Source organism: Cornus florida, unplaced genomic scaffold (assembly GCF_030987335.1).
Source record: "Cornus florida cultivar Cherokee Brave unplaced genomic scaffold, ASM3098733v1 CherokeeBrave_3.0.0_Hap2_Chr05, whole genome shotgun sequence".
Taxonomy (NCBI): Eukaryota; Viridiplantae; Streptophyta; class Magnoliopsida; order Cornales; family Cornaceae; genus Cornus; species Cornus florida.
In genome coordinates this window covers 4,926,822-4,938,243 of record NW_026775575.1, presented here as the reverse complement: position 1 = coordinate 4,938,243, position 11,422 = coordinate 4,926,822, and positions in this window count along the sequence as shown.

Here is an 11,422-nt window from a genome sequence, read left to right as displayed (position 1 = left end):
GGACACAACCCAATCCTTCCCGTGAAGCATCACAATAGACCACGTAACCCAAACCACGTTCAGGTATGATCAAAACTGGAGCCGATGTCAATCTAACCTTCAACTCCTAAAAAGTAAAATTACAAGCCTCATTCCATATGAATTTAACTCCCTTGCGAGTAAGTCGAGTCATAGGTGCTGCTAGACAAGAAAAATCCCGAACAAACCTCCTGTAGTAGCCGGTTAAGCCAAGAAAACTTTGAACTTCAAACACTGTCTTCGGATGTTCCCAATCCATCACAGACTCAATCTTCGATGGATCCACTGCAACACCGCCCCCTGACATGACATATCCAAGGAACTTCACTTCCGGTAGCCAAAATTTTCATTTCTCGAACTTGGCATACAATTGATTATCCCTAAGGATCTGTAACACTGTCCTTAAATGATACTCATGCTCCTCTACCGAAGCTGAGTATACGAAAATGTCATCAATGAACACCACCACAAATCTGTCAAGATAGTCACTGAATACATGGTTCATTAAATCCATGAAAGATGCTAAAGCATTAGTCAAACCAAATGGCATCACCAGAAACTCATAATGGCCATACCGTGTATGAAAAGCGGTCTTGGATATATCCTCATCCTTAACCCTCAACTGATAGTAACATGATCTCAAATCAATCTTTGAAAAGCATGTTGCTCCCTTCAACTGATCAAACAAGTCCTCAATCTTAGGCAAAGGATACCTGTTATTGATCGTAGAGTGATTCAACTTGTAATAATCGATGCAAAGTCTCAAAGACCCATCCTTCTTCTTCGCAAAAAAAACCGATGCTCCCTATGGTGAAGCACTAGGACGAATAAAGCCTTTTGCTTTCAAATCATCCAACTGACCTTTCAGCTCATCAAGCTCTGCCGGTGCCATACGGTACGGTGCCATAGAGATGGGTGTTGTACCGGGAATGACATCAATGGCAAAAATAACTTCCCTTAAAGGAGGTAACTCTATCAATTCCTCTGGAAAGACATCAACAAAATCCTCAACAACTACCGGAAGAACACGGCCGAAACTGCTATCCTTGTCAACTAGCAAACTAACCAAGTAGGATTTGTGACGACTCCAGTCACCAATGCTGAAAACCATCACCAGGTGGGAATCACTTCGATCTCCCACAAAATGGAAACAATCTCCCTTAGGAGTACAAACGAACACCCTCCCGCGGAAGCAATTGATCGTAGCCTAAAAGAATGATAACCAATCAATCCCAAGAATGACGTCAAAGCCCGTCATGTCGAGAATAATGAAATTGAACTCTAAGGTCTGCCCAGCTATCTCAATAGCACAACCCCGATAAACACGATCCACAGACACTGGACCCCAACTGGTGTGTCAACACAATGAAGACTATCCCGTAGTGTGACCTCCAGACCCAATGAATGTGTAAATGATGCAGAAATGAAAGAATATGATGCACCCATGTCAATAAGAACTCATGCCCAAGAACTGAAAACTAGAAAGATACCTCAAACTGAAAAGGTGCCTGTGGAAGTATCCACTTGTGGAAGAGCATAGGCTCGTCCCTGAGTCCCTGAGTCGTGCTGTGAATTGTCATGATAGCCTGACTAATGCGTAAAAACAGTAGGTGTAAAACCCCTAGCTGGATAAGTGCCAACTGGCGCCACTAATTGTAGTGCCTGAGGAACTCTGAAACCAGACTGAACCACTGCAGACTGTGACGGTACCATCTGTGAATCTGTGCCACTATGTGACTTATCTAACAAATTTGGACAATCCTTCTTGAGATGACCTGGTTACTTGTAATAGAAGTAAGCTTCCTACCCTGTTCTCGTAGAAACTAATGTCTGACTGGCCTGTGATCGAAGCTGTGGGCAACGAGGCTTGATGTGCCCTGGCTGGTGACAATGGTAACAAACCACACTCTGGGCTGATCCCGTAGATACAGGAACTATGGGTGCAGAACAAATCTGCTACGGTGCCCCCTATGAGTGAGTATTATTCCCTGCCCTGGCCTTCTTCCATTGACTCCCGGAAGATGATGGATTGTCTCCGCGAGGCTGTTTATATGAACCCCTGATCCGTGATTGATCCAGTTCCTCTGCCTCAGCTAGCATAGCCCTCTGGACCACTTCTCTGTAAGTCTTCAAATCAAGAATTGAGACCCATGGCCTAATGTCAAGATGTAGCCCATCTTGAAATTTCATTACCCTGGCCTCATCTATCGCCACCATATCCTCGGCATAACAAGAGAGAGATGTAAATCGTGTCTCATACTTAATGACACTTATAATGCCCTGATAAAGACCTGTGAACAGTATCCTCATCTCCCGCCTCATAGCCCTAGGAAAGAAGTGCTCGAAGAACAAATCTCTGAACTCATTCCAAGTCATCAACTCAACACTGTGGACATTGGTCATAGACCTCCACCAGATATCTGCATCTCCCATGAACATAGAGGCTGTCAAAGAAATCCTTAACTTGTCCATGGGTACCGCCATACTATCCAAGTTGTGAACCATAAGGTTGAACTAAGCTTCTGAGACTAGCAAATCTGAATTCCCTGCAATGGATCAATCTTAACCCTCTGTAGTCGCATAAAGTACTCCATTGCCTCATTGACTATCAGTGCCGGTGCCAAAATCTGTATCCCAGCCACCTACCTGCATATCAATTCTTGTAGAGATTTAGCGATCCCCTAATTGATTCCCTGAGCCACTCGTTTCTCATAAGTCGGCGGTCATGGCGGATTAGCATCCATGCCACGAACTAGAATCCTGGGCCTTCTCGGACCCCTTGTAAACTCAGTGTCAACCACCTGCTCCTCAATGCCCTGATGTGAAGACTCTCCACACGTGACAACCATGATGCTAAACGTGTGAAAAAAATGAGGTCAATAATAACACAAGTTATTATGACCGAATGCAACTCATACTATGAATACATGACACACGAAGCAAGACAAGGTATGCAACATACGGTCATACTAAAGCAATAAAAAAAACTGTTTAAACAGTTAACCACTTAAGCAAATAAGCATACATGTCAAACAAAGATGCTCTTAACCATATAGGCATATAAGCATAAAGATATGTCATACTACCAAGCGTGTTATCAAGAAACACATAAACATGTTATAATGCCGAAACATAATATCAAAAGCATGTGAAGATATCAAAGTAGATCAACAAAAGCATGATATGCACCCAAAACCCATCATCCTAAGGTATTCAAACCTAAGAGCTCTGATACCAATTATGACAGCCCAAGTTTTTCAACCCGGTGCGTCAGTGATGACTAGAAAGTTGACCCGATAACGGATCCGAAATGCGGAAGCAAAAGATGAAACCATAGTCCTTTGAGATATAAATCATCTCTAAGGCACCAATGTGATATTCCATGAGTCACGAAACCCAACAAAAGCGAATGAGTAAACGAGAGTCAATACGGGCTAAATCCGTCAATTAAGGGCAAAATGGTCAATTCCCAAATAAAAAGAGAAAATTAACTCTAAATAATTCAAACAAGGTGAATAAAACCTAATCTAATCATTTCACAACATTCTAAGAGGTTCTAAGAACTTTGGCCAAGAATCCCACAAAATCGCCTTTTCCCAGTTTAAGCGAAAACTGACACTACCTCGCTAAAATATGAATAACTCCCATTGTTTGTTGAATCTAAGAATGGTATTGGTACCATTGGAAATCTGACTCAAGATCCTTGAGTTTAGGCTCAAGAATCACCCCATTTGGATTATAAATGAAGAAGTTATGGCCCTTTGAAGTTGGAACATCAAAGCTGAAACAAAATCTGGAAGGTAGGTGCATGCGGGCTATTTTGGTTAACCAAAATAGAGTTTTGGACAATCAAACTAGACAAAAATTTTCCTAAAAACATGTTTTTGAGGGGCGGTTGTTTCGGTAGACCGAAATAGAGTTTCAGTCAACCGAAATGACCCTGAATAGTGCAAAAGGCTACTGGAAATGAGTTTTTACTGTGCAATTAAGTTCCCAATAGCCATCAGTCGACCGAACCAACATTTCGAACAAAGGTGTTGTAAGACTTGCTATATGCCAAGACTTATGGAAAACAATTCTAGGGTTTTGAAGAGGAGAGCAAGAGGAAACTTTTGTCTCAGAAACCACGTGACCCAAAAACTTCACTTTTCGCTGCTAAAATTCACACTTCTCGAACTTAGCATATAACTGGTGCTCACGACGCATCTGCAAGACTATGCAAAGATGTCTAGCATGATTGTCCTCTGACTTTGAATAAATCAAAATGTCATCTATAAGACAATGACAAATTGATCTAAATAAGCCCTAGAGACTCTGTTCATTAAATCCATGAAAACTGCCGGTGCGTTTGTCAATCCAAAAGGCATGATGCGAAACTCATAAGAACCATATCTAGTGAGAAACGTTGTCCTCAGAACATCTTACTCCCTAACCCGAAGTTGATGATATCTAGAACGAAGATTGATAAGTGCTTAAATGTTGCACATTTCAGCACCTAAACTAGGGTATTTTAGTCCTTGTATCTATCTTATTTTCATGTTTTAGTTCTAATTTATATTTTTATCAATTTCAGGTCAATAAAGTTCAAACGGACTAATTTGGGTTCATTAAAGCCTTTTTGGAGATAAGCAAAGACAATCAAAAAAAGCTTAGAAAATGGTAAAAAGAGGCCGCAGCCCATTATTCGTATAGTGCACTTATCCTTCAAAGCGGTCAATTCTACCTTTTTCCGGGCCTTTGATGATGTTCCCAATGATCAAGAAGCAAACCGATTAAGGCTGGGGCCAAAATGGAGTTAAACGGGGCTTAAAAGAGATTTCTAGCACTGGGGGATCGATCCCCCAGAGTGAGGGATCGATCCCCCACTATTGGCAGAAAGGTGCAAAAAAATACCCACTGGGGATTGATCCCCAAGGCTGGGGGATCGATCCCCCAGCCCCTGGCAGTATTGCGGGATTTAGCTTTTACTTGGCTACGGGATTTTCTTGTGAGGGCTTATTTTGTGAACTATGGGCCTCCAATAATGTGGGTATTAAAGGAAAAACAAAGACCCATTGTAGAGAGAGTTTTTTATGATTTGATTATTAAGTTTTATTTTTTGTACCGTGATATTACGTTCTCTCTGGACAAAGGAGAAAGCTAGGGTTGGAAGAACATTTTACAGAGGCTCTGTCTACAATTGAAGGAAGAAGAAGAAGGAGCCAAAAGATGGGGATTGGGCTTGTTGACACCATGATCATCTCCTCCATGAGCTATTTCTTCACTTAGGGCTTGGATGAGCCCTAATTTCATGTAACCTAAACCTTTGTATTTCTTTTCTTGGGGAATTAATATGTTGTAATTAACTGTATGGCATTGTGATTTCTTTATATACACATGCTTGATTTGACAAATTAGGGCTTGTATTGATAAATTCTTCCATTAAAATCTCTAGTTGATTGTATATCTATATATGATTAATTAGGTATTTTAGTCTTCATTAGATGATTGAAAATTAATTCTTCCATTGATTCTATTTGAAAATTACATGTCTATGTGTGATTGATTTAGAATTATACTCTACACTAGATACTTCTTTTAGTTGTGTTTAGTGATAGCCATAGCTTGATACTTAGTTGATACAATTGTCAATTAATTTGATGGATAAAGGCTTAATCTTGATGGGTTATTCTACAAATTAGCTTATTGTCATTAGTTAACTGTAGTAAAGTAAGTAATTTGTGCTTGATTATGTTAATCCATACTTCTAATTACAATTAGTATTATCTTCTTAAATGATGTGTGCTCTTATCGGATACATTTGTGAATGTGTATGGTGGGTAATGACGTAGTCTTAAATGGGTTCTACACTTTAGTTTAATTGTCATTAGGTAGACAATTCATTCTTGATGTTGATAATCTATGCTTACAATTGTGATTTGTGATGATAATGTGACCACATCTATAATTACACTAATGAATTCCCCATTAATTGAAAGCATATGGTTAATTGCATGAGCTTAGTGGTGAATCCTAACCCTAAGACTCTCTTCATATCTCTTTAATTCTTAGTTTAATTTAATTTAATTTACTTGCAATGTCATTTCCATTTCCATGCTTTCAATTGAACTCTTGTTTAATTATTCACCAAAATCTTTTTCTCTCAAACTCTCTCTCTCTATTTCTCTCTTTCACAATCTAATTAACTTTAAAACCAAGTTTAATCCCAACACGTGTTCAATCCCTTGGGACGATCCCTACTCGCTTCATACTCCATAGTATAAGTGTTTAGTGGTTTTATAAATTTTAAAATATGATGCCCACTTGACATTATTTCTAAATCTGAAGTGTTGTGCATTATTTTGTGCACACGCTCGGGTCGCATCAAAGATCAATCTTAGAGAAATATGTAGCTCCCTTCAACTGATTAAAACGATCATCAATCCTAGGCAAAAGGTACTTGTAATAGTAACCTTGTTCAACTCCCTATAATCTATATACAGGCGAAGTGGACCATCATTCTTCTTCACAAACAGAACCGGTGCTCCCCAGGTTGAAGGTAAACAAGCATATATATTATATGCTAAGACAGTCAAGTAGGCTTCTAAACAAGTTGTCACAAAAGCAAACAGACATGTTATCAAATCAAAATATGTTATCAAGAAGCAAGTAAGTACATGGTACGACAATACACGTGTGTAACGACCCGGTCATTTGCCTTCCTTTCCTTTTTCCTGAAATTTTATGAATGAATTTTTTTCGTTTAATTTTCCTTTTTGAGCTTTGTTTCGTGTCACTTAGTGTCATCTCGAGTGCTCGGAATTGGTTCCTGAGACTCTTTTCCGTGGATTGACAACTTCCTTTGAGGACAGAGTCATTTTCACATTTTTCGTTTTTCGACACTATGCGCTATTTCGTCCTTTTCCCTATTCTGTCTTATCTTCGTTTGTCAGTTTTTGGCACAACCTCACTTCTCATGCTCGGAGTTGGTTTTTGACTTCACGTGCCTTCATCTTGAGTGGTTTCCACGAAATACGTATCTTTACTTTTGCAAGAAAGTACTCTGGTTGCTCCAGGTGTCCATAGGGGCATGGATGCAAAGTTCTTTGAAATTATTTTCTTTTCTTGGGGTGTTTTTCATAAATATCTTTTGAAGATATTTTATTTCAGGGGTTTTTAAGAAAATATTTTTGGAAGATATTTTCATTTTGGGCCATAAATGTAGTTTTCACTTTTTGGAGGGGCCATTGTGCAATTAATGAAAGTTATTGCAAATGTCTTGTTTTGAGCCTGGATCCTCATACGGGATTCATTTTCACATTTCGTCGAGTTGTGTACTCTTGGAATTTCCTCCTGGTCGATGTTTTCCAGTTTCAGGGTTTTTGGCCCCAGTTTTCGCCAAACTTGTTTTGGGCATAAATTTCTGCTTGGGATTTGGTTTTTGACGCCATTTTTTCCGTTGTTCATATTTTATCATTTTGAATCTTTTTCGTTCACAAAGTTTTGCCATTTGAGCGCGTCTGCTCAAATTTACTTTTTCGGACCCGGCGGGGCCCTTTCGGGGCACTTTTTGAGATTTCTATAAAAGAGGGGTGAGATATTTCATTTTTGATCTTCTCCCCTCTTCATGCACGACCTGGAGCTCCCATGGCAGCCCAAGGGGTGCTGCCATCTTCTCTCTCCTCTTTTGGTTCACTTTTCCTTGATGGAAAGTCTTCGGCTTTAACGTTTGTTGTTCCCCTCGCCGTGCTCTACCTTTCCCCCCTATTAGAATTCAATTTTAACCATTTCTTGAGTTTGGTTTTGAGGTCAGGTTATGATTTTGATGGGGCTTTGGTGGGGGTTATGTTCACGGCGTTGTCCCCGACAAAACCTAGTAGTTTCGTCGGATTCGAAGCCGTTCCATTTTGATGGCTTTTGAGATTTTCATCTCAAATTGAGGTAGGAGATGTTCTAGGTTTAAATTCTTGTTATATAGCATGCTTGTGATGCTTATACTACTTGTTTGCATGATTAAATATAAAATCTAGAGATTTTATTATTTATTTTTCTTGTACGAAATCTAATTTTCCCGGTTGCTCATGACTTCATGTAGCATGATTTTATATTGCCCCTTGATATGCTCATTGTCGTGTATTAAAATTGGAACATTTGAATAAGTATTAAAGATTTTATTTAATATTTATCTTAGGTGAAAGATTAATTCACATGGCCTTAACTAACTTAAAATCAATATGTGTTAGCATATTAAATTAGGCCTTTGCATGCTCTCCAACATAGTTGAATTTGAAAATAATTGGAGGTGTTTTGAAAATTAGTAATTATTAATTAATTTGATTAATTAATTTACCCCGAGTGCACTATTCACTCTATTTAAATTCTGACTTGATATTCTTGACTTACATGCCATATAGCTTCACATATGTTTGATTTAGAATATTCGGTTAGGTTTTCAAGCCTTTCATTTAATTAAATTCCTTGTTTAAGATTTAATCCTCATGGTGATATACAACTTGGAATTGAATTGTGGCATGCTAGAAAATTAAGCTTAGATATAGTTGTTCACATATATTAAATTGGAATTAATTGCATGAGAATTGCAACTTTTAATTTATATTTAACTTTAGTGAAAGGTTAAGTCACATGGTCTTAAATTGAATGAAATAAACTTGTAATGTGATATTACATTAGTCATTGGCATATTCTCTAAGATATGTTAAATTGAGAGCATTTGGTTAAGTTTGAAAATCTAGAGAATTTAATTATGTTTATCTATTTAAATTCTATCAATTTGCTCCATGATCTAGTTGTGTTTTAGAAGTGGTTTCTATATTCAAATCATGGACTTGGACTTGTTGTATATTCATTTGGTTATGTTTTGAACATTGGATAACATAGTTGCTATGTTTGTATTCATGAGAATATGTTTTCCTTATTGAATATATTGTTGCCTTGTGTAATGATTTGCACACTTCGTGTTTAACATCTTTCATGCATAGCGTGTAACGAATCGCACACTGAAGATTCGACATTCATCATATCATATTAGTTGTGGATTTAGAGCATGTATTGTATAGGTTTCCAAAATTACTTAGACTCTAAGGTAGCTTAGGATACTCCCCGAGTCTCACTTGGACATAGACATTAGGTGGCATGAGCCCCTTTAACATGTTTCACCTTAAGGTGATAAATTTGTAAAATGCTAGGTCGATGCATGCTCATCTCCTACGAGTAGCTTTATGTTACTCACCCCTACGATACTGGGGCATATTTCAAGTACGAAGACTTGGTTCGTGAAGCCTAGCATTCCTTGGATGTCGAGTAGCTTTCAAGTTTTCATTTCATGCAAATGTTAGCATGAAATGTCATTTTGTAGACTTATATGTCAAAATATGTATGTTTGATTCCATGTATGTAATGTGTACTTAAGTACACTCCTTTCAATGTATTTGATATGTATGAGATGAGGCCGGAAGCTAATGACATGTATATTGTATTCTATGCAACTTTTTAACTTCATGAAATGTTATGAAAAACTTGAAAAATCGCAAGTCATTGCTTCACCACGGTTGCATCGGGTGTGGGAATTCCATTTTCATTCTTTTATAGGGTCTTATTAATCTTATATGAAGTGTGGCCAAGGGCCAAATGGTCATTTGATCCCGTTTTGCATTTTGGATTCCATGTTTTCCATTCCAAGTCCATTTTTGCCTTTTTGCCCATTGGGTGGTCGGATTTTGCATCGGCTATATTTTTAAGCCATGGACCATTGTAGCGCATCTAAATAGGTAAGTTACGTTTGCGTGCATAGTCGTTTCCGGGCAAAACCTTATCGTTTGTGTTTTGAGCCTCTTGTGAATTCATTTCGCATTTTTTTTTGCATATTCTGATCTAGGGGCATTATAGACCTTTCACATCAGTTTTATTTTCTTCTTTTGACATGGTTGAATAGAAAACATGATTTTAGGGGGGATTTCTTCTTTGTGTTTTTCCAGAAAATGTCGTCTTGGTACCGGAAATCCCTCGTGAAGTTTCAGCTTCCAGTTTTCATTTAGCAGCTTTATGACCCTCTTGTTCAGTTCTGATCTAGGGGCATTTTGGGGATTTCACAGTGAGTTTTTTTCGATTCCGTTCGTAATGTTGGGTAGAAAACTCGATTTTAGGGGGGGTTTCTTCTTCGTGTTTTTCCAGAAAAACTCGTCTTAACTTCCGTTTCCAGCCTCAATTCTGGGCAGATCAAAAAAAATGTAGCAGCAGCCAAGGGCTGCCACCAGCCATGTCTTTGAGCGCCGGCATGCACGCCAGTGGGCTCGCACATGGGCGCCGTGTGCGCCATGGCCCCTCGTCGGGCCGCCGCGACGTCAATTCTTCTTTTGGGCTTTTCTCCTTCGTCCAGACTCCGATTCAAGTGAATTTTTTTTTGAACTTGACTAATTTTTCGCTGTCTTTCCAACAGTGTGCTCGGTTGCACCCGGTTCTTCCTGGATAATTACCAGTTTACCCTTTTTGCTTTAAGTGCTCGTTTTTCTTCGTCATGCCGTTTCTCCTTCGTTCGGACTCCGAATCATGCGATTCTTGAGTCCATCTTGATTAGTTTTTCGTTGTCCTTCCAGCGGTGTGCTCGGTGGCACCCGAATCTACAGTTTTCAGAAATAACTATTTTGCCCCTAGGGGCTTATTTGTCATATTTTCGATCTTTTGCTTCCGCATCAGTTCTTGTTGAGTTCCACGACCTCATGGAAGGTCACTTTGACTTCTTAGAGTCTTGTTATCTATTTTCGCTTCCACATTCGGATCCGTTATCGGATCATCCTTATAGTTCATCACAGGACACGCTAGCCTAAAAACCAGGGTCGTCACACGTGAATGAAAAGCGTAAGGTATACTGACATACGTCTCATACGGTCATGCTAATGGAAGCACGCAGATATGATATCACACTAGGACATACACACATAAAGCATGCTTAACAGATAATAGATGTCTCAAAACACCTGAGTATGTCAACATGTTATCATACAAGATATGTTATCAAACAAGGCATATTATCAAGATACAAATGACATATCAAAGAAAAACAATGTAAGCATAGTATGCACCCAAAACCTATCATCCAAGGTATTCGAACCCAGATGCTCTGATACCACTTGTAGTGACCCGAGTTTTATTCAACCCGGTGAGTCAGTGATGAATCGAAGATTGACCTGATAACGGATCCAGATGCAAAAGTAAGAAACAAAACAACGGTCTCCCAAGGCACTACATGCCTCTAAGACACCTTGATGACCTTTCATGAGGTCGTGGAACTCAATGAGAACTGACTCGGAAACAAAAGATCAAAATTATGACAAGTAAACCCCCAGGGGCAAATTAGTCATTTCAGAAACTATGGATTCGGGTGCCACCGGGCACACCTCTAGAAAAG